The 25168-nt window shown below is 44.4% G+C and overlaps 1 protein-coding gene across 2 annotated transcripts in view; it reads left to right on the forward strand.

The window, feature by feature from the left end:
- Positions 1–7302: 7302 nt before the first annotated feature.
- The window catches only part of LOC122927581 (dual specificity protein kinase CLK3-like), a 59210-nt gene continuing 41344 nt past the window's right edge, over positions 7303–25168 (forward strand). Inside the window, exons 1-3 of one of the 2 annotated variants that reach the window (XM_044279542.1) lie at positions 7303–7555; positions 23117–23202; positions 24720–24793. The gene's annotated coding sequence lies outside the window, so the exon portion shown is untranslated. The remainder of the gene's footprint in view (positions 7556–23116; positions 23203–24719; positions 24794–25168) is intronic. The other variant, XM_044279541.1, reaches the window with a different exon arrangement.

The following is a 25168-nucleotide window of genomic DNA, read 5'->3' on the forward strand; positions in this document are numbered from 1 at the left end:
CCACAAGGAGGCGTTATAATAAAGTCTTGTGGCCACAGGCCACCATACATGCAGTAATGCTTTGCGATATACCTTTCCCGCGGTTGCCTCGCTTGTGTGCTCCGATTCTGACATCAGATGCCGGTGGGCGGACATTTGAATATGGGAGCAAGGAGGAGGGAGAGCCGGGGCGGCCGCTGCGGGAAGTAGTAAGTTTCTAATTTCGTCATCAGACAGAGCACACTAGCGAGGCAGCCGCAGGAAAAGTCTCTCCAGAGACACCAGTACTTACACAGGGGATCGCCACATGTACAGTCATGTGAAAAAATTAGGACACCCTTTGAAAGCATGTGGTTTTTTGTAACATTTTTAATAAAAGGTTATTTCATCTCCGTTTCAACAATACAGAGAGATTAAAGTAATCCGACTAAACAAAGAAAACTGAAGAAAAGTCTTTTCAAGATCTTCTGTAAATGTCATTCTACAAAAATGCCTATTCTAACTGAGGAAAAAGATAGGACACCCTCACATGTATTCCCTCTTAAATTGGCTCAGATCTCACACAGGTATATCACACCAGGTGCACATAATTAGTAGATCGTTACTCTGCATGTTGAATGAGGCTTGCCCTATTTAAACCTCAGACATTTAGTTTGGTGTGCTCCTGACTGTTGAAGTGAGAGTGAGCACCATGGTGAGAGCAAAAGAGCTGTCAGAGGACTTCAGAAAAAAGATTGTAGCAGCCTATGAGTCTGGGAAGGGATTTAAAAAGATCTCAAAAGATTTTGAAATCAGCCATTCCACTGTCCGGAAGATAGTCTACAAGTGGAGGGCTTTCAAAACAACTGCCAACATGCCCAGGACTGGTCGCCCCAGCAAGTTCACCCCAAGAGCAGACCGCAAGATGCTAAAAGAGGTCTCCAAAAACCCTAAAGTGTCATCTCGAGAACTACAGCAGGCTCTGGCTACTGTTGATGTAGAAGTACATGCCTCTACAATCAGAAAGAGACTGTACAAGTTTAACTTGCATGGGAGGTGTGCAAGGAGGAAACCTTTGCTTTCCAAGAGAAACATCGAGGCCAGACTGACATTTGCCAGAGATAAAGTTGACAAAGACCAGGACTTCTGGAATAATGTTCTTTGGACAGATGAGTCCAAAATTGAATTATTTGGACACAACAGCAGAGGACATGTTTGGCGTAAACCAAACACAGCATTCCAAGAAAAGAACCTCATACCAACTGTGAAGCATGGAGGTGGAAGTGTCATGGTTTGGGGCTGCTTTGCTGCAGCAGGACCTGGTCAGCTCACCATCATAGAATCCACGATGAATTCTACTGTGTATCAGAAGGTGCTTGAAGAACATGTGAGACCATCAGTTAGAAAATTAAAGCTGAAGCGGAACTGGACCATGCAACATGACAATGACCCAAAACATACTAGTAAATCAACCAAAGATTGGCTGAAAAAGAAGAAATGGAGAGTCCTGGAATGGCCAAGTCAAAGTCCAGATTTGAATCCCATTGAGATGCTGTGGGGCTGTATGTGCAAGAAACCCCTCAAACATCTCACAGCTGAAAAAGTTCTGCATTGAGGAGTGGGGTAAAATTTCCTCAGACCGATGTCGAAGACTGGTAGATGGCTACAAGAACCGTCTCACTGCAGTTATTTCAGCCAAAGGAGGTAACACTCGCTATTAGGGGCAAGGGTGTCCTATCTTTTTCCTCAGTTAGAATAGGCATTTTTGTAGAATGACATTTACAGAAGATCTTGAAAAGACTTTTCTTCAGTTTTCTTTGTTTAGTCGGATTACTTTAATCTCTCTGTATTGTTGAAACGGAGATGAAATAACCTTTTATTAAAAATGTTACAAAAAACCACATGCTTTCAAAGGGTGTCCTAATTTTTTCACATGACTGTACAATAGAGCCGGCACTGGTGGGTGACGACGGTGATGTCAGATGGTGGGTGGAGACTTGACTAAGGGAGGCGGAGAAAGAAGGAGCCAGGCCAGGAGCAAGAGGAAGTAATGTTACTCAGCGCTATGCAAGGTGCAGGGGCGGGCAGACGTTTAGAAGCGGTCAGCGCACATAACCGCGTTGATGACATTACAAAATACTGCGGTATTTAGGAAACAGCGATATCGCCATATCGACGTTTTTTCAATACCGCGGTATATCGCCCAACCCTAGGTGAGTCTCTGTTTTTTGGCCCTACTGGCATTGGATAGAGGTGATTTCTTATACCTGGTCATCACTGTGAATTTATTCCATTTTATGCACTTTAGCACATGCATGTGGTTCTTAACCCCTTAGCCATGCAGCCAATGTTATTGAGACTCATCTTGTATGTACAACTTACTATATATCTAGATATTTGGTAATTATATTACACTTTTTTGACATGTGTGCAGCGCCAGGATGGCGCTTTTTCTGTCACTCTCCATTTTTTAACGGCTTACTAATATATATTATATATATTTTAACCGCCTCCTGACCGCCTAACGCAGGGATGCGTCCTGCGGGCGGCCGGGTTATTCTTCCTAGACGCATAAGCGCGTCATCCCACGAGAGATGAGATTTTGCGTAAATGCGCACGCGCGTTCACAGCGACGCGCGGCTGAGAAGTTAATATACAGCCTGCCAGCAGCGATCATTCGCTGGCAGGCTGTAGATGCGATTTTTTTTTAACCCTAAAATAGTATATTAGACGCTGTTTTGTTAACAGCGTCTAATATACCTGCTACCTGGTCCTCTGGTGGTCCCTTTTGCTTGGATCGACCACCAGAGGACACAGGCAGCTATGTAAGTAGCACCAATCACCACTTCACTACACCCCCCCCCTCCCTGTCACTTATTAACCCCTGATCACCCATATAGACTCCCTGATCACCCCCCTGTAAAGCTCCATTGAGACGTCCGTATGTGTCTTGCGAATCCGCAAAACACGGACACCGGCAATGTGCTTTCCGCATTTTGCGGATCCGCACATTGCCAGAACTATATAGAAAATGCCTTTTCTTGTCCGCAATTGCGGAGAAGAATAGGACATGTTCTATAGGCTCTACAATATACGCAGTGTTCGCCCGATCAGGCCTGATCTTGTGCGCACACTTGCGTTCAGTCCGCCCCACCGCAGTGACAGAATTTTTTTTCCTGATCACTGCAAAAACACCGTAAAATCGCTGTGGCGCTATAAAGATCACTTTTGAGGGGCATGGCGAGTTCATAGAAGATTTTTTTTTTTTTGCACAAGTTAGCGGAAATTGATGTTATTTTATTTTATTTTTTCTTACAAAGTCTCATATTCCACTAACTTGTGACAAAAAATAAAACCTTACATGAACTCACCATACCCCTCACGGAATCCAAATGCGTAAAAATGCCCTGTGAAATCCTAAAGGTACTCATTGGAATTTGGGCCCCTTTGCGCATCTTGGCTGCAAAAAAGTGTCACTCATGTGGTATCGCCGTACTCAGGAGAAGTAGGGCAATGTATTTTGGGGTGTATTTTTACATATACCCATGCTGGGTGAGAGAAATCTCTCAGTAAATTGACAACTTTGTATATAAAAAGTAAAAAGTTGTCATTTACAGAGACACTGTATTTCTCACACACAGTATGGGTATAGGTAAAAATACACCCCAAAACACATTGCCCTACTTCTCCTGAGTACGGTGATACCACATGTGTGACACTTTTTTGCAGCCTAGGTGCGCCAAGGGGCCCAAATTCCAATGAGTACCTTTTAGGAGGGCATTTTTAGACATTTGGATTCCAGACTTCTTCTCATGCTTTAGGGCCCCTAAAATGCCAGGGCAGTATAAATACCCCACATGTGACCCCATTTTGGAAAGAAGACACCCCAAGGTATTCCGTGAGGGGCATGGCGAGTTCATGTAAAATTTTATTTTTTGTCACAAGTTAGTAGAATATGAGACTTTGTAAGAAAAAAATAAAAAAAACATTTTCCGCTAATTTGTGCCAAAAAAAACCTTCTATGAACTCGCCATGCCCCTCACAGAATACCTTGGTGTGTCTTCTTTCCAAAATGGGGTCACTTGTGGGGTATTTATACTGCCCTGGCATTTTAGGGGGCCTAAAGCGTGAGAAGTAGTTTGGAATCCAAATGCCTGAAAATGCCCTCCTAAAAGGTACTCATTGGAATTTGGGCCCCTTTGCGCACCTAGTCTACAAAAAAGTGTCACACATGTGGTATCGCCGTACTCAGGAGAAGGAGGGCAATGTGGTTTGGGGTGTATTTTTACATATACCCATGCTGGGTGAGAGAAATATCTCTGTAAAATGACAACTTTGTATAAAAAAATGGGAAAAGTTGTCTGTTACAGAGATATTTATCTCACCCAGCATGGGTATATGTTAAAATACACCCTAAAACACAATGCCCTACTTCTTCTGAGTACGGCGATACCACATGTGTGACACTTTTTTGCAGCCTAGCTGCGCAAAGGGGCCCAAGTTCCAATGAGTACTTTTAGGATTTCACAGGGCATTTTTTTACGCATTTGAATTCCAAACTACTTCTCACGCTTTAGGTCCCCTAAAATGCCAGGGCAGTATAAATACCCCACAAGTGACCCCATTTTGGAAAGAAGACACCCCAGGTATTTCGTGAGGGGCATGGCTAGTTCATGTAAAATTTAATTTTTTGTCACAAGTTAGTGGAATATGAGACTTTGTAAGAAATAAAATAATAATAATAAATTCAATTTCCGCTAACTTGTGACAAAAAATAAAAACTTCCATGAACTCACTATGCCCATCAGCGAACACCTTAGGGTAGTGATGGCTAACCTTGGCACTCCAGCTGTGGTAAAACTACAACTCCCAAGATGCCCCACTTGCTCTCAGAACTCTATAGAAATAAATGGAGCATGCTGGGAGTCGTAGTTTCACCACAGCTGGAGTGCCAAGGTTAGCCATCACTGCCTTAAAGTGTCTACTTTCCGAAATAGGGTCATTTGTGGGGTGTTTCTACTGTCTGGGCATTGTAGAACCTCAGGAAACATGACAGGTACTCAGAAAGTCAAAGTGCGTAAATTAATTTTTTTGCGCCATAGTTTGTACATAGTTTGTAAACGCTATAACTTTTACCCAAACCAATAAATATACACTTATTGCATATTTTTTTTTTTTAATCAAAGACATGTAGAACTACATTTTGAGAAAGATTTATATAGAAATTGAGTTTTATTTGAAAAATTGTACAACTGAAAGTGAAAATTTTTATTTTTTTGCAAAAAATACGGTAAATTTTGATTAATAACAAAAAAGTAAAAATGTCAGCAGCAATGAAATACCACCAAATGAAAGCTCTATTAGGCTACTTTTACATTAACGTTTTTCTTTTCCGGCATAGAGTTCCGTCACAGGGGCTCTATACCGGAAAATAACTGATCGGTTATATCCCCATGCATTTTGAATGGAGAGCAATCCGTTCAGGATGCATCAGGATGTCTTCAGTTCAGTCATTTTGACTGATCAGGCAAAAGAGAAAACCGTAGCATGCTACGGTTTTATCTCCGGCGAAAAAAACTGAAGACTTGCCTGAATGCCGGATCCGGCATTTTTTCCCATAGGAATGTATTAGTGCCATTCAAAATACCGGAATGCCTGATCCGTCCTTCCGGTATGCGCATGCACAGACCTTTAAAAATGAGGGGGAAAAAACTGATCCGTTTTGCCTGATGACACTGGAAAAACTGATCCGGTATTGCAATGCATTTGTCTGACTGATCAGGCATTTTTCAGACTGATCAGGATCCTGATCAGTCTGAAAAATGCCTGATCAGTCAGAAAAAATGACATCCGTTTGCATACAGTTTGCCTGATCAGGCAGTCAGTTCAGGCAACGGAACTGCCTGCCGGAATCAAACAACGCAAGTGTGAAAGTACCCTTAGGGCTCTTTCACACCTGCGTTATAGTCTTCCGGCATAGAGTTCCGTCGTCGGGGCTCTATGCCGGAAGAATACTGATCAGGATTTTCCTAATGCATTCTGAATGGACAGTCCGTCCTTCAGGATGCATCAGGATGTCTTCCGTTCCGGAACGGAACGTTTTTTGGCCGCAGCAAATAGCGCAGCATGCTGCGCTTTTTGCTCCGGCCAAAAATCCGGAACACTTGCCGCAAGGCCGGATCCGGAATGAATGCCCATTGAAAGGCATTGATCCGGATCCGGCCTTAAGCTAAACGTCGTTTTGGCGCATTGCCGGATGCGACGTTTAGCTTTTTCTCAATGGTTACCATGGCTGCCGGGACGCTAAAGTCCTGGCAGCCATGGTAAAGTGTAGTGGGGAGCGGGGAGCAGCATACTTACCAACCGTGCGGCTCCCGGGGCGCTCCAGAGTGACGTCAGGGCGTCCCAGGCGCATGGATGACGTGATCGCATGGATCACATGATCCATGCGCATGGGGCGCTCTGACGTCACTCTGGAGCGTCCCGGGAGCCGCGCGGACTGTAAGTATGCTGCTCCCCCGCTCCCCACTACTACTATGGCAACCAGGACTTTAATAGCGTCCTGGGTGCCATAGTAACACTGAAAGCATTTTGAAGACGGATCCGTCTTCAAATGCTTTCAGTACACTTGCGTTTTTCCAGATCCGGCGTGTAATTCCGGCAAGTGGAGTACACGCCGGATCCGGACAACGCAAGTGTGAAAGAGGCCTTAGTGAGAAGAAAAGGAGGTAAAATTCATTTGGGTGGTAAGTTGCATGACCGAGCGATAAACGGTGAAAGTAGTGCAGTGCAGAAGTGTAAAAAGTGGTCTGGTCATTAAGGGGGTTTAAGCTAGGGGGGCTGAGGTGGTTAATCATGTCATAATAAAAATTATATTTTTATAACAGTATTGCGAGCTCCGTTTTCTGTTTATTCGCTTGTTATACTCGGGAGCTGGTACTGAGTCATTTGTCTAGGTGGCCCATGGTTTTGTTGGGTGGACACTCCTTTCCACCCCCACCATTGGGTCATCTTTTGGTCTCTTTTTTTCTAATCTCTCCTCCATTATGTATGCACAGTCACATCCTGAGCCTCTTCCACCACATCTGTAACATTTGAAATCCCAGCACACATAACAAGGTTTTGAATAATGCTGGCTCCCTCCACCACACGGCTTCCCGCCCAGTTCCCCATGTACGGGACAACTGACTCAGACTCCACTTCCCGCCAATACGAGCGGCTCACTACTTGGCGAAAAAAAACACACACACCACGTGTACCCCCTGTCAGTATGACGTGTGCACCTTAGACCAATTAGAAAGCGAGCATGACCACAGGCTCAGGATGCGGTCTGGAGTGGGCGGGGCTACCTCTAGCTGACGTCACGGGATCCCCGTACTAGCGGCTGTGCTCGGGGTGAACTAGGTAACGGGCGACGAGCTGTCGGTAGTGAGGCTTTCCCTTGGTCCCGGTTGCTGGTTCTGCACTCACGTCCTGTTTGGTGTTTCCTGCGCGGCGTGAACTGAGTAAACGGGAAGTGTGGAGTTGTAAGAAGTGCTGAGCAGCGCCGAGGTCCGGTCCTGTTCCCGAATGTGAGGCGGGGGTAATGCCAGCGCAGGTGAGCCGAACCATGGCGTCGTGTCCTCACTGACGTGGTAAACACACCGCAAGCTGTCCCGTCATGGCGGTGCGTCCTGGTGCAGCTTTATGTACAGTAGTGTGGATCTGCCTCTGTACTTACTGGGTGTTGTAGTACACTAACAGCTTCTGGTGCTAGGCTGTGTATATGCTAGGTGTTGTAGAAGTATGACTACTGTTCTAGGCTGTACTGTCACGCTGTAAATGATAGGTGTGGTAGTACCACTACAGCTTCATGTCCAGGCTATAGAAATGCTAGGTGTTGTAGTATGACTGCTGACAGGCGCTGCAGCCCCATGGAGGGCTTTATTCCATTAGTCTCCCTGAACACCTCAGATCATGGGTATTTATTTCCTGGTTAATTTGGCCTTAGCTCTGGTGGAAGTCTGTCATACTGGCTGGCAGTGTCGGACTGGGATACCTAGGGCCCACCAGTAAAATTTATTTTGGGGGCCTTCCGTACCGATACATTCAAATATAATAAATATTTTAACAAGTTTTTTATATGAACATAGGCTGGTTGAGGTGATCTGCATTGAATACATGTTTGTAGAGCAGTAAATCTACTGTGCTATGTGCCACTTGTGCAGGGGGTGGGAGACTAGGGACCCACCTTGCTCAGGGGCCCACCGAGGGTTTCCCCTGTACCCCTGTCGGCCAGTCTAGTGGAGCTAGCCTTTACATTTACCAGCCAGCAGGCTCGCTGCTGGCTGGTAAATGTAAAGGCTAGCTCCACTTTAAAAGGGTATTCTGGTTAAGTTATTGCCTGCCCACACAATTGGGGTAACTATTAGATCAGTCGGGGTCCTACTAGGGCTGCAGCCATCGATTACTTTAGTAATCAAGTATTCTATCGACTAATCGTTTTTGCCGGATCCAGCAGGGTTCAGGAAAAAACGCTTCCGTTAGGCTAGTTTCACACTAGCAGCAGCGGAGTCTGGCGGGTGAACAGCCTGTCGGATCCATCTTGCCGCTAGTTCACGTGTGCCCACGGACTACCGCTCCGTCCCTATTAACTATAATGGGGCGGGGTGCACGGCGAGAGCTGGACTAAAAGTACGACATGCAGTACTTTTAGTCCGGCAGCTGCTCGCCGGAACTCCGCCCCCATTATAGTCAATGGGGACGGAGCAGTTGTCTTGGGGCACACGCAAGCTAGTGGCAGGACGGATCCGACAGGATGTTCACCCGCCGGAACAGCCTGCTAGAGTCCCCTGCCGCTAGTGTGAAAGTACCCTTACTGATGATACAAACGTCTGCATCTGTTATGAACGGATCCGTTCATATCGTTAACATACAGTATGCTGCGGTTTGCTCTCCGGTATGAAAACGGAACAGAATGTATTTTGGAGCACTCCGTTCTATTCAGTTACATTTTGTCCCCATTGACAATGAATGGGGACAAAATAAATGTTTCCCTATGAGGGATCTCAATACCAGAAAATATTAACGCTAGTGTGAAAGTAGCCTTAATCAAGTACTCTAATAAGAAAAAAAAACTAATTAAAGGAACATTTTCCTGTATAAAAACTTATCAGCCCCCTCCATGCCATCAGCCCCCTCCATGCCATCAGCCCCCTCCATGCCATCAGCCCCCTCCATGCCATCAGCCCCCTCCATGCCATCAGCCCCCTCCATGCCATCAGCCCCCTCCATGCCATCAGCCCCCTCCATGCCATCAGCCCCCTCCATGCCATCAGCCCCCTCCATGCCATCAGCCCCCTCCATGCCATCAGCCCCCTCCATGCCATCAGCCCCCTCCATGCCATCCTTAGCTATCCTGGCAAGTATAGCGGCTGGCTGATATGGAGTCTGCAGAAGGACCGCAGCGTCTTCTTCCCAACATGCACTGGGACCTGGGTCACACAGCGTCAGGCAGCGCACGCTGACCATGTGTGCACGCCAGGACAGTGCAGCGGGAGGCCAAGGAGCGGTTAGTGATAGCCTGCTTTACTTCACTCACGCTCCATGGTCACGTGATCAAAATGAATCTGCATCGAGGATTTTTTTGTGTCGATTACATTGAGTAATTATTGCAGCCCTAGGTCCTACTGCTGGCCCCCACCGCATCCACTCCATTCATTTCTATGGGAGTTTCAGAGATAACCGAGTAGGGATGAGAGAACTTATGTTTTAAAATTTGGGTACACGGTTCGGGTTATCTAAGAATTCCGTTATGGATTCTGCTACCACGGACCATAAGTTAAGTGTCTGTGGTAGCGGAATCCATAACGGTATTCTTAGATAACCCGAACCATGTACGCCGAATTTGAAAACACAGGTTGACTCATGCATATTCAGGAGTAAAGGCAGGTTTCAGCTGCTTTTACTTAGTCTCAACCTGATTTCTAACAGCTAGAAATCCCAAGTTAGTGTGATTCAGGTCTTGTTTTAAAGCTTAGATTATCAGCTTTAAAAAAAAAAAAAAAAAAAAAAACAGGCTCATATCGCCAGCTTCTTCCCTGCCCAAGATATGAAGAGTTAAACGGGTTGTGCAGGCAATATATATTGATGATCTATCCTCAGGATAGATCATCAATACCTGATCGGCAGGGGGTCTGATACTCGGCACTCCCACCAATCGGCTGTTTGAAGAGAAGACTATGCTCCATGTGACCGCTGCTTCCTCTTCATTACACTAAATAAATCACAGCTTAGACGATATCCCATCAGAGGGAGAATAATCACAGGTGGTATGTATATATTGTTTAGTCACAGGGTACCCCCTGTTATAAAACGTAGCCTTTAATGCTTTAAACGTATAAAATAACAAACTCCCACAAAAAACACACAAAAAGAAAAACGACAAGGCATGAGTGGATATGAACTTGGTATATTCTAAGGAAATGTTCCTGATACTCTCCTGAATACTTGAGGAGACCGTGATATAGGCAGGGTGGTCACTCTTGGTTTGGGCCTGTCCCTTAAAATGACCCTCTACTATGTAGTTCCGGCCTAAAAAACAGAATGGCCGCCCCTATTAAGGGATGAAACGGCCAGAGCCAGAACGGATGCCCAGTTATATAGTGGCCTAGTCTAGGTATGGATGGACCTCACATTGACTCTACTGAGGCGCCGGTGTAGACCACCAATGGTGAAACCGGAATGATTTGGCTGTCATACACATCAGTGATCATATGTGACCACCCCCATTTAGTCATTCCCGGGCACTTTCAATGTAAGTCAGGAGTTAAAAAAAAGACTTGGAGTTAAAAAAAAAAAAAAGGAATAATGCAAACGGATCCGTTCTGAACGGATACAAGCGTTTGCATTATCGGTGCGGATCCTTCTGTGCAGATACCAGACGGTTCCGCACTGAACGCAGGTGTGAAAGTAGCCTTAGGCTGAGTTCACACGAGCGTGACAGATTTGGTCCGGATGCGTTCAGGGTGCGTTCAGTTAAACTCGCACCATTTTGCAAGCAAGTTCAGTCAGTTTTGGCTGCAATTGCGTTTAGTTGTTCAGTTTTTTCCGCGCGGATGCAATGCGTTTTGATGCATTTTTCACGCGCGTGATAAAAAACTGAATGTTTACAAACAACATCTCCTAGCAACCATCAGTGAAAAACGCATTGCATCCGCACTTGCTTGCAGATGCAATGCGTTATTAATGCAGCCCCATTCACTTCTATGGAGCCAGGGCTGCGTTAAAAACGCAGAATATAGAACATGCTGCGATTTTAAAGCATTGCAGAAGTGATGCATGAAAAAAAATGCTCATGTGCACAGCCCCATTGAAATGAATGGGTCAGGATTCAGTGCAGGTGCAATGCGTTCACCTACTGCATTGCACCCGCGCGGAAATCTCGCCCGTGTGAACTCAGCCTTAGGCCTCATGCACACGACCGTTGTTTCATTCCGTGTCTGTTGTTCAGTTTTTTTGTGATTTTCTGCAGACCCATTGACTTTCATTGGGTCAGTTGAAAACTCTACTAATGCACCGTTTGTCATCTGCATCCGTGGTTCCAGTCCATCAAAAAAATATAACCTGTCCTATTTTTTTTTTTTTTCACGGAAAACTGTTTGCGGACCCATTCAAGTCAATGAGTCCGTGAAAAAACACGGAGGCACACAAGATTGTCGTTCGCGTCCGTTTTTTTCCTATCATTTGCATGGCAAACTTGACTTAGACTTTTTTTTACTTTCCTTTATGTCTGGTCATTCTCCAAAAATAAAGCAAGGCACATGAAAATGGATCACGGAACAACGGAACCCCATTTTCGGAACGGAACACAACAACGGTCGTGTGCATGAGGCCTAATGGTGTTCACCTTGCAGGAAAAATATTTAAATCAGACATTTTCAGACACAGCAATGCCTGTTATGTTTATTTCTTTATTGTTTATATATTTTTCTATGTAAAATTAGGAAAGGGGTGTGATTCGAATTTTTTATATTTGTATTATTTTTTTTTTTTACTCTAATCGTGTGTCCCATAGAGAACTTTTATGCTCTAAGATTTTCATTGCCTGCCTGTGAAGCTGTGTCTCGTGCACAACTTTAGGGCTCATGCACACGACTGTATGCCCTCCGAAACATACTGTCCGTGAGAAGGCCATATGTTCCGGAGGGGCATACATCGTGTGCAGAGGAGCGCACAGCATCATAGGTTACTATGATGTTGTGTGCATCGGGCCGCCCGCGGGGCTATTGTCCTGCACTTATATAATATTATGAGTGCAGGACAATAGCGCCGCAGGTGGCCCAATGCCCACAGCATTATAGTAACCTATGATGCTGTGCGCACGATGTATGCCCCTTGGGGGCATATGGCGCGCTAACGGACCGTATGTCTCGGAGAGCATACGGTTGTGTACATGAGCCCTTACAGGAAGCTTACCATTACGGGCCTGGGAACATTTAGCAGGTCCCAGGCTACCATGGTAACTAATCGGAGCCCTGCGATTTTACTGTGGGAGCCCTTTGCCTAAGGCCTCTTGCACATGGCCCTTGTGCTGCCGTTCTGTGCATTGGGGACCGCAATTTGCGGTCCCCAATGCACAGGCAACATCCGTGCGGTGGCCGGGACAGATCCAGCTCCATTTAACTTGAATGGGTCCGATATCTGTCCGCTCCGCAAAAAAAATAAAACATGTTCTATTTTTTTTGCAGTGCGAAGGCACGGACAGAAACACCACGGAAGCACTCCGTAGTCCTTTCGTGGGGTTCCGATCCGTGCCTCCGTTCCGCATCCGTGATATGGAGTTCACACGGGCCGGTGCCCGTGTATTGCAGGCCGCAATACAGCGACGGGCACACATCGGCCGTGTGCAAGAGGCCTAACTCCACAGATGCTGCGTTTGCTATTGAATTGCATCTAAGGGGTTAAATGACCAGCTTTGGCATAATCGTCGATCCTGATCATTGCGGCCAGGTGCCTGCTCTATTATACAGCCGGCACCAGCTGTGTATGTGTAGTGTCCCACTATGTAAATGTGGGCACTACACAAGGGTCAATTGGGCCACGTTGTTCTCCACCTCCTGTGGAACAGGTCTATTGTATTTTATATCATGTTTTATGTGATATATTTATTTTTTTCCTTTCCCTGTTATCTGTGTATCAGGCCTGTTAGGGTGTAGTTCCTCCTCCTAGACAGTAGAGGGAGCTAGGGAACCCCTAATATTTATAGTACGGTCCTGTGCAGGAAGAGTGTGTAGAGTAAGAAGAGAGTGGGTACTTTAGCCAGAGAGGAGCTGAAGGCCAACTCCTGACATGCAGCTAGACAGCCCAGGCTTCTAGCTTGTCACCAGGGGAAGAGTTGCCTCCTGAGAAGCCTGAAATTCCTATAAGAGTACAGAGCAGAGCCATTATTCCAGCCGAACCAGAGAGCTGAAGGGCAGAAGGATCTATTTAACCACTTCAACCCTGCTAGCTGAAACCCCCTTAATGACCAGGCCACTTTTTACACTTCTGCACTACACTACTTTAACCTTTTTTTGCTCGGTCATGCAACTTACCACCCAAATGAATTTTACCTCCTTTTCTTCTCACTAATAGAGCTTTCATTTGGTGGTATCATTGCTGCTGACATTTTTACTTTTTTTGTTATTAATCGAAATTTAACGTTTTTTTTTTTTTTTTGCCAAAAAATGACACTTTTCACTTTCAGCTGTAAAATTTTGCAAAAAAAACGACATCCATATATACATTTTTCGCTAAATTTATTGTTCTACATGCCTTTGATAAAAAAAATGGTTTGGGTAAAAGTTATAGCGTTTATAGCGTTCTGAGCACCTGTCATGTTTCCTGAGGTTCTACAATGCCCAGCCCCCACAAATGACCCCATTTCGGAAAGTAGACACCCTAAGGTATTCGCTGATGGGCATAGTGAGTTCATAGAACTTTTTATTTTTTGTCACAAGTTAGCGGAAAATGATGATTTTTGCAGCCTAGGTGCGCAAAGCGGCCCAAATTCCTTTTAGGAGGGCATTTTTAGACATTTGGATCCCAGACTTCTTCTCCCGCTTTCGGGCCCCTAAAATGCCAGGGCAGTATAAATACCCCACATGTGACCCCATTTTGGAAAGAAGACACCCCAAGGTATTCAATGAGGGGCATGGCGAGTTCATAGAATTTTTTATTTTTTTTTTGGGCACAAGTTAGTGGAATATGAGACTTGGTAAGAGAAAAAAAAAAAAATAATAATTTCCGCTAACTTGGGCCAAAAAAAATGTCTGAATGGAGCCTTATAGGGGGTGATCAATGACAGGGGGGTGATCAGGGAGTCTATATGGGGTGATCACCCCCCTGTCATTGATCACCCCCCTGTAAGGCTCCATTCAGACATCTGTATGATTTTTACGGATACATGGATCGGATCCGCAAAACGCATACGGACGTCTGAATGGATCAATGACAGGGGGGTGATCAATGACAGGGGATCTATATGGGTGATCACCCGCCTGTCATTGATCACCCCCCTGTAAGGCTGCATTCAGACGTCCGTATGCGTTTTGCGGATCCGATCCGTGGATCCGTAAAAATCATACGGATGTCTGAATGGAGCCTTACAGGGGGGTGATCAATGACAGGGGGGTGATCACCCCCTTGTCATTGATCACCCCCCTGTAAGGCTCCATTCAGATGTCCGTATGTGTTTTGCGGATCCGATCCATGTATCCGTGGATCCGTAAAAATCATACGGACGTCTGAACGGAGCCTGACAGGGGGGTGATCAGGGAGTCTATATGGGATGATCAGGGGTTCATAAGGGGTTAATAAGTGACGGGGGGGGGGGGGGGTGTGTGTGTGTAGTGTAGTGTTTTGTGGTACTTTACACAGCTACCTGTGTCCTCTGGTGGTCGATCCGAACAAAAGGGACCACCAGAGGACCAGGTAGCAGGTATATTTTTTTGAATCAAATCGTTTTTATTGAACCAATAAATGCAGGATATTATAAAAACAATACATTGTCTTTTCTTACTTTATCCACCTTGTGGAATCGATATACAGCAGTGTCCATAGAAATACCAACACACATTTATATCATGTATCTGTATATAGCATGTACACATGTAGAATCAAATATTGAGAGTCCTAACAATCCCAGATCCCCTCCCCACCCTGTTAACTAGTCATGAACCGTCAAGAGCCTATATAACCACGTGAGTATGAGATAACCAATCACTCCACAATTTATCAAACTTCTGAGGACACCCTCTCTTCACATACACCCCTTTTTCCAATATCAGCATGTCATGCACCTTCTGCTCAAACTCATCCAGTGTAGGCGGGCTTCCCTGGATCCACCTCATTGCCACCAGCTTCCTGGCCACATACAACAACCTCCCCACTGCTACCTTAACCGATTCAGTCCCTCCAATCTCAGACACATACCCCAATACACACACCTTGGGGTCATTTTGAATTTTCAAAGTCCAATTACTGGACAAGACCACAGCATATGCAACAAATCCGCACCATTATCCATGCACTTTGGACACTTGTCATCAATTCTTAATCCAACCTTTTTTAGGAACACCGGTGTTTTGTATACCCTATGTATGATAAATAGTTGGGACAGTTTGCCCTGTTCACTCAAGGACACCCTGGGGACTCCTTCCAGTATATCATCCCACTTATCCTTAGACATACCTCCCAAGTCAGCCTCCCATTTCTTCATTCTTAACAAGCTTATGAACCGTCTCCATTTGGGCTATCACACAACCTTTCCACAGCGTGACCTCAAGGGCATGCCTCATTTGAAGATATTTATAGAACCATCCCCTAGGGATATTAAATTCCTGCTGCAGGTTCTGAAACGACTTACATAACTTGCCCTCCATCAATTGACCAATTCTCATCACTCCATGAGTTTCCCAGTTCCGAAGTCCTGACATGGCAAAAAATTCAGGCAATAGGTGATTATTTCTAATAGGGTAAAGCTTACTGATTCCACCTACACCGCTCAGTTGCTTCACCCTTGCCCAAATTTTTTTCATAAGTTCAATAAGAGGGAGTTTTTCCCTCCCAGCATGCATACCTGACCCTTCCAGAATACCCATGAGGTCACGACTGCCCAACCAATGCTGCAATATCTGCCCTGTCATATCCGGCACTTGGAAGCTAATCCATCCCTTGAAATGCTGACATTGGGAAGCCAAAAAGTAAATCCATGCATTAGGAACAGCCAGGCCACCTTCAGACTTGGGGTACTGCAATGTCTCTAGTTTAATCCTAGCCTGACCATATTTCCAAATAAGATCCCTAAATATAGAGTGAATTTTCTTAAATCTGTCATGGGGGATCCATACGGGAGGGTAGCAGGTTTATTAGACGCTGTTATCAAAACAGCGTCTAATATACCTGTTAGGGGTTAAAAAAAAATCACATCTCCAACCTGCCAGCGAGCGATCGCCGCTGGCAGGCTGGAGATCCACTCGCTTACCTTCAGTTCCTGTGAACGCGCGCGCGTTCACAGGAAATCTCGGCTCTCGCGAGATGACGCGTATATGCGTCACTCTGCGCAGGCTGCCGTTTCCGGACCGCACATCTGCGGTAGGCGATCCGGAGGCGGTTAAAGCAAGGAGACATATACCTGAGGAAGTTTTCCCTAACCAAGGATAAAGCCAGCAATAAGGGATACGGGCCTTGGGATAAAGACAGACAGGATTCTGAGGAAACGTGCAGCCTGATCTGTAAGTGTTTAACCCTCAGAATATCTTACAAGAACATTGTGCCTGCCAACTGATGTAAAGCCTGCATGTGACTACTTCTTATATATGGAACTCTGACCAAAGACTGTATATATTTAACTGTTCCAGTAAACAGAAGTTTTGGTTCACCATATCATTGTGTTCCTCAATTATTCCTACCGTAAATCGGTGTGCCACAGTTACCGTCACTGGCGTCACAAATTTAAAGTGATCTTGCCACAGGCACATTAACCTCCTCAGGACCGCCGCACTCAGGGATGCATCTTTGCGGAGGCCCTGTAATTCCTCCTGGACGCGCCGGCGCGTCATCTCGCGAGACGCAAGATTTTGGTCAGAGCCGGCCCGCGCATTGCGGGCCGGCAAAAGTTAAAGGACTATCTCGTCACCAGCCTGCCAGCCAATGATCGTCGCTGGCAGGCTGGTGATTTTCAAAAAAACTAATCACAAGCCATATAACACCTTGTATTTATAAATATAAGGTGTTAAATGGCTGCTGTGCTCCTCTGCTGGTTCTTTTCGTTGGTTGGTTCCAGCAGAGGAGCACAGTTCACAGTGAGTACACCAAACAGCACACTTAGCCCCCAGATCACCCCCCATCACCCCAATTAACCCCTTGATAGCCCCTGTCAATCACCTAGTGAAAGGGGAAAAAAGTGATCAGTGTAAACTGTCACTTTTTTTTTCACTAGTATTGACGGGTAGGTTTAGGCCCCTTTGTTAGGCAGTTAGCGATCGGTTAGCGCCCACCACACCGCAGTCACCGATTCGCTGATTAACGTATCGCTGATCAGCATTTGTACTTTTATAGTATCTGTAAGTGAACAGTCAGTTCTATAATAGTATTAGTGTCACTGTCACGAACTATGGATCCGATCGCTCCGGATCCCACAGCTTTGATGTAGTGGTCTGTGACGGAGTCTGCGCACACACAGAGACCTCACGTGACCGGGGTATTACCATTCGGCTAACACCCCCCACTACACTTCGGTAACTGCCACCACGTGGGTTCCAGGTCCACGAGCCGACTATCCGGGTCATTCACTATCACACAGATCAGTGGATGAACCGGATATCACTTACTGACCAACCGCAGTCAATCACACCCAGCTACAATTCCTAAATGCAATTTAACTAACCACCTGGTAACGTCTCTTCAAAGGCAAGGTACGTTGTTCAGCAGCTTAGAATATGGAAGACTTGGCTATTTAGATTTTATAATCTTTGATAAGCGGTAAAAAGCAGTGCATACAAGTCTAATGAAAATGACTATAAATCTACAGAATAATAATAACAATATAAATAATCACAACAGTTCAAATGAAAGGGAAAAAGATGAAAGAATACTTAGTTTCTCTGGAGGGTTTCAGATGGTCGTTCATATGTCCTTTTTGAATCCTTGCAAACCCCTTTTCAGTATGTATCAGGGGAGACCCTCAAAGTTCTTCTGATACAGGGATATGCCGTCAATGTCCAATTAAGTGTCTGGTGATGTTCCATGGGTCTCTCTCCTCTATCCTTGTGCATGGATTTTTATGAACTCTCCCATGGGCAGGAGACTTACTCCTGTCAGCCAATGGCAGCAGAGTGACTGTTAATCCTAGGGATTGCCCCCAAGTGTTTTATGACCCCATCAAAGTTCAGTTCCTACAATGAGGATTATACTCAAGCCCGTATCTCCTTGATACATCGGCATATTTTTATACAGAATACATATTTGCGATCCTTATTTATTTACCTACAGAATGAGACCACACACGGTAATGCTGGGACCTGTAGTTCTTCTACCACCCATAGGTCAGCTACAGAATCACATCCTCTAGTCATATTTGATACCCAATTAACCACAATACTCTGTAGAGCCTGGATCTGGTGTCAGAAAGGGCATAAGTTGATTCATAAATGAAATATGAAAGTGGACTGGTTTTATGCCCAGAGCTAATTAAGGGGCTATTAGCTCTCCTCAAACCAGACCTGGAAATTAATGACGTCACGCTCCAGCCAGGCTTGACAGCAAGCTGATCTTATCTTAAAGAACAGGATGAGCTGGGCCTGGTATAGCCTTTATGATCTTTTATAGCTAGCCTCAGAGTAGTGGTAATAAAAGTGTCTATCTATATCATAGGCGACCCAGGCTTCAGGAAGATGAGAGTTCAGTTTTTTTTTTACATATGCCAGAAGCATATAAGATGGCTACCCAGAGGAATTATGTATGTATGCCGGCACAGTCATCTTAGCTCGCCCTCCACCCAAAACGCAGTGTTTGCCTGATCAGTCGCCCACACGTGCGTTCACCCACGCCCGCCCCGCCGCAGTGACAAAAAAAAAATATTTTTTGATCACTGCACAATCACTTTACAAGCGCTGTGGCGATAAAAAAATGAGTTTCGATATTTTTTATCAATCGCAGCGGCCTCCGGTACTTCGCTAGCCTTCCATTTGTAAGACAGGCTTGCTTTTTTTCTTGGGTAGTCTCATCGAATACCCCCTAAATTTAGTAGTCCAAATGGCAAATAAGGGGTATTCTTCTGAAGAGGCCTACAGGCTTCTGACCCAGACCGGCTCCACAAAATTTGGCCCCTCATAGACCACTTTAACACCAAATTTGCAGATTTGTATACCCCTGAGCAAAACATCTGCGTAGACGAGTCCCTTATACATTTTACCGGGTGCCTTGGCTTCAAACAATACATCCCAAGCAAGCGCACCTGGTATGGGGTCAAATTGTATAAACTCTGTGAAAGGGCCACAGGCTATACCCACAAATTTCAGATCTATGAGGGTAAAGATCAGACCCTGGAGCCGGTCGATTGCCCTGACTACCTGGGGAGCAGTGGGAAGACAGTCTGGGACTTGGTGTCACCCTTATTTGGCAAGGGGTACCATCTTTATGTGGACAATTTTTACACAAGTGTGCCCCTCTTCAGGCATTTGTTCCTAGAACAGATTGGCTGCTGTGGCACCGCGCGACCTAGTCGCCGGGGCTTCCCCCAACGGCTTGTTACCACCCGTCTTGCAAGACGGGTGGTAGGGCTGCCTTGTGTACCCAAGAACTGCTCGTGGTGATATGGAGAGACAAGCGTGACGTTTACATGCTCTCCTCCATTCACGCAGACACGACAATCCAAGTTGAACGAGCAACCAGTGTCATTGAAAAGCCCCTCTGTGTCCACGACTATAATTCGCTCACGGGAGGAGTGGACTTCAATGACCAGATGTTGGCTCCCTATTTACTTTCCCTCAGAACCAGACGCTGGTATAAGAAGATGTCTGTATATTTGATTCAATTGGCTGTATATAATAGTTTTGTTCTCTACAGTAAGGCTGGGAGAACAAGAGCCGTCTACACGAGCAACATTTCCCCAATGTCGTTGCCGGTACCTCAAACCAACCGCCACCCCGAAAAAAATGTGTCTGTAGCAGGAGTGGAATAAGGCGTGACACCCACTATTTCTGTCCTGACTGCCCTGACCAGTCCGGAAGTACCACACACAGGTACACTTAGCATAGGGATTGCATCTCACAGGACAGGCACACAGGGCTATTAGGGCCCATTCACACAGAGCTGCTGCAAACCTCTCCTTTCACCTGGGACAAAGTGCATAATGTACTTCGCCACATCTCTGGGCGATTTGTGCTTTGCACATTGTCCCATGGGGAAGGATAGGTTTGTCCTATAAAAGGTAAAAAAAAGCAAAACAAAAAAAAAATAATCACCATACTACTTCTCATGCATTAGGGCCCCCTAAAATGCCAGGGCAGTATAACTACCCCACAAGTGACCCCATTTTGGAAAGAAGACACCCCAAGGTATTTTGTGATGGGCATAGTGAGTTCATGGAAGTTTTCATTTTTTGTCACAAGTTAGTGGAATATGAGACTTTGTAAGAAAAAAATCAAATAAAATAATCATAATTTTCCGCTAACTTGTGACAAAAAATAAAAACTTATGAACTAACTATGCCCATCAGCGAATACCTTAGGGTGTCTTCTTTCCAAAATGGGGTCCCTCATGGGGTAGTTATACTGCCTTGGCATTTTAGGGGCCCTAATGCGTGAGAAGTAGTTTGAAATCCATATGTGTAAAAAATGCCCTGTGAAATCCTAAAGGTGCTCTTCAGAATTTGTGCCCCTTTGCCCACCTAGGCTGCAAAAAAGTGTCACATGTGGTATCGCCGTACTCAGAAGTAGGGCAACGTGTTTTAGGGTGTATTTTTACATATACCCATGCTGGGTGAGAGAAATAACTCTCTAAAAGTCAACTTCTCACATTTTTTTAATTTTTATACAAAGTTGTCATTTTAGAGATACTTCTCTCACCCAGCATGGGTATATGTAAAAAGACACCCCAAAACACATTGCCCAACTTCTCCTGAGTACGGCGATGCCACATGTGTGACACTTTTTTGCAGCCTAGGTGGGCAAAGGGGCACAAATTCTAAAGAGCACCTTTAGGATTTCATAGGACATTTTTTACACATTTGAATTTCAAACTACTTCTCACGTATTAGGGCCCCTAAAATGCCAAGGCAGTAGAACTACCCCACAAGTGACCCCATTTTGGAAAGAAGACACCCCAAGGTATTTTGTGATGGGCATAGTGAGTTCATGGAAGTTTTCATTTTTTGTCACAAGTTGGTGGAATATGAGACTTTGTAAGAAAAAAAAAAATCTTTTTCCACTAACTTGTGACAAAAATAAAAAGTTCTATGAACTCACTATGCCCATCAGTGAATACCTTAGGGTGTCTACTTTCCGAAATGGGGTCATTTGTGGGGTTTTTCTACTGTCTGGGCATTGTAGAACCTCAGGAAACATGACAGGTGCTCAGAAAGTCAGAGCTGCTTCAAAATGCGGAAATTCACATTTTTGTACCATAGTTTGTAACCGCTATAACTTTTACCCAAACATTTTATTTTTTTTTTTATCAAAGACATGTAGAACAATAAATATAGAGAAAAATTTATATAGAAATGTAGTTTTAAAAAAAAAAAAAAAAAAAAAACATTTTACAACTGAAAGTGAAAAATTTAATTTTTTTATTTATTTTTTTGCAAAAAAATCTGTAAATTTCGATTAACAAAAAAAGTTAAAATGTCAGCAGCAATGAAATACCACCGAATAAAAGCTCTATTAGTGAGAAGAAAAGGAGGTAAAATTCATTTTGGTGGTAAGTTGTATGACCGAGCAATAAACGGTGAAAGTAGTGTAGTGCAGAATTGTAAAAAGTGGTCTGGTCATTAAGGGTGTTTAAGCTAGGGGAGCTGAGGTGGTTAAACAAAACCCTGCAACATCCAGGGCACCTCACCTACCATCAGGCCTGGTCCCTATACACAGAGTGCTCCAGAGGACCCCTGTGCCAGCCTCTAAATCACTGCTGTACGTCTGCCAAGGGTATATAAAAGACTGTGAGTACTATAACTACCCTCGGTTAGTAACTACCCCTGTGACCTCACCATTCGCCTCACCCTGCAGGGCGGCGTACTGCATATGGAGCAGGCTTAGCGCAGCAGCCCACTCTATACAGCCCCTACATGTATGGCATTATGCGTTAAGGGGTTACCTATGCACACATCATGCGATATTTAATAAATTTGGTGCAGTACAGCAGTGCAGGCTCTAGCAAAACTGATAAATTCTATATGTCTTGAAATGCTGCAGTGTTTTATTGTGCAAAATTATTAAATCTATATAAATTTAGTATTGCTGTAAAGTTAACATATGTATTATATGCATGTTTAATGCAAAAAAAGTCTCTATCCCCTCCCATTACCCCAGAAAAGTTTGTCAATACATTATTTGCGTTCCACGCTTAGCGAAATGTCTGGCCCTCAATAGAGCAGTCCTAACCTTATCTGTGAAACGGACAAGAGGGCACTTTTTATTTTTTTTCTTGCGGGGCCGCAGAATGGAGGTACAGATGTGAACAGCACAATGAGTGCTGTCTGCATCTTTTGCAGCCCTATTGAAGTGAATGGGTCCATGTCCGACCAGCAAAAAATGCGGCTGACGCAGACCCAAACCATAGTTGTGTGCATGTGGCCTAAGTCCGCAAAAAAAACTAGCCCTGATACTGCTATTTAAGTGGAAAATTCAAAAAGCAATGGCTTTCGGAGATGCGGGGGGGGGGGGGGGGGGTTTGGGGGGCTGGAAATAAGTAACTGTGGCTAAAGATGGCCATACCTATTGGATTTTAGAGTTTGATGTTTGTGGCAAGTGTAATGTAAGTGCAGGATCCCCTTTGGTACTGTCGTCCTGTGCTATGATGCACTTGGCAGGCAGCAGCTCTGTAATTGTGGCTTCCATATTAGGACACACGATCCCTTCACCGCAGTGGAGAATTGGACCACTTAGGCAAGGCAGTAACCCTTCATTTCTTATCCTTTTAGCCTTCTGTATACTTTACATGTGATTGTGGAAGAGTCGGAAGCATGATTGTTAGAGCTGGGCCTTTTCCATTCTGACAACAGCTACAGTAAGTATTTTATTCTTTTAAGAGCATGTGTTGTTTTTATATATTATTATTTATTTTTTTACTGGACAAGTTGTAATTTCTAATGGAACCCTTTTAATATTGCATATTATATGGAGTGAAAATCTACCATAGTTTTATGGGTTTTGGTTTTACAGCGTTCCCTACATTGTCAAACTAGCTTGTTCCCTTCATTCTCTGGGTCAGTAGGGTTACAGCGATACCACATTTCCATAGTGTGTGTTTTTGTTTTTGTTTTTTAATGCTTGAAAAAAATTAAAAACTTTGGAAAAAAAACATTTGGAGAGGAGTGAGGGCTCTTTTTTTGCAGGTGAACTGTAGTTTTCATACCATTTTAGGGTGTCTAAGACCTTTTTGGTGACTTTTGTAAAATATTTTGGGAGGTGTAGCGCCAAAACAACGGACAAATTGATATTCTTTCCCTTACAGTGTTCACCATACAGGATTAATATTTTTATATTTTAATAACTCAAAGTTTTGCAAACAATGTTAATTTCTTATGTTTTCTTGTTCGCTTCTTGTTTGTTTTTTATTATGAAGAAAGGGAGTATTTTTATTTTTATCTTAAAACTTTTTTTTTTTTGTGATCGCCGGGAACCCCTGTGAATGGAGCAGTAGTGTGCATGTCAGTCCACTATTCCATTCACTTCTCTAGGACTGATGGAGTGCTTGCTATGCCAGTCCCATAGAAGTTAAAGGGAACCTGTCACCTGGATTTTGTGTATAGAGCTGAGGACATGGGTTGGTAGATGGCCGCTAGCACATCCGCAATACCCAGTCCCCATAGCTCTGTGTGCTTTTATTGTGTGTAAAAAAAAAAAAAAAAAAAAAATCTGATACATATGCAAATTAACATAAGAGTCATATTTACAAGCTCTGACTCATCTCGGGTTAATTTGCATATGTATCAAATCGTTTTTTTATACACAATAAAAGCACACAGAGCTATGGCGACTGGATATTCCGGATGTGCCTGCGGCAATCTAGCAGCCCATGTCCTCAGCTCTATACCCAAAATCCCGGTGACAGGTTCCCTTTAAAAGAGCAGTGATAAGTGTATATTATCCTTTATTAAAAAAATTATAATATTAATAATAAGTGGGTGATCGCCTCTGGGTAGAGGATGAATTATCGCCACTGGATAGAGAATAAATGATGCGCCTTTTATAGTGGTGCTTGTTTGTGGGATAGTCTTTCATAAGTCAATGAAGATATACATTGGTAATCTTGTATTGAGCTAAAGATGATCTTCTTTGGGTCAAGACTTCAAGGTATATGTGACAATATATAAGTGTTACAATGCTGTGGGAAGAAGGGATGCTCTGTGCCTGAGTGCGGCATCCCGCACTGTCTCTGGCTACAGAGGTCACTTACCCTTCGCTGTTGTATCAAGTCCTCCAATGACTGTCGGCTGTTCCTGGGACAGTGTCTGGAGTCCAGCTCAGCTTGGAGAAGTCGTCAGCGGTCACGTGATCATGATCTTCTCAATGTTTTTCCAGAGGGATGGTGCACCACTCTCCCATGAACAGCCGACCGACATTGGAGGACTTGATAGAACAGCGCCGGGTGAAGGGTAAGTGACCTCTGTAGCCAGAGACAGTGCGGGATGCCGCACTCAGGCACAGAGCATCCCTTCTTCCCACAGTATTGTACAAAGATACAGCGACTTGTACCACTTATATATTGTCACATATACCTTGAAGTCTTGGCCCAAAGAAGATCTTTGGCTCAATACAAGATTACCAATGTATATCTTCATTGACTTATGAAAGACTATCCCACAAACAGGCACCACTATAAAAGGCACATAATTTATTCTCTATCCAGTGGCGATTTAATATTTTTCTACATTTTTCAATTTTTTTTCATAAATGATATTTTAGAGACTCTTAACCTTGAACCATTGATCTTATGACTTTTACTGCTAGCACTCATTCACATTTTAATA

This window comes from Bufo gargarizans, chromosome 2 (assembly GCF_014858855.1).
Source record: "Bufo gargarizans isolate SCDJY-AF-19 chromosome 2, ASM1485885v1, whole genome shotgun sequence".
NCBI lineage: Eukaryota > Metazoa > Chordata > Amphibia > Anura > Bufonidae > Bufo > Bufo gargarizans.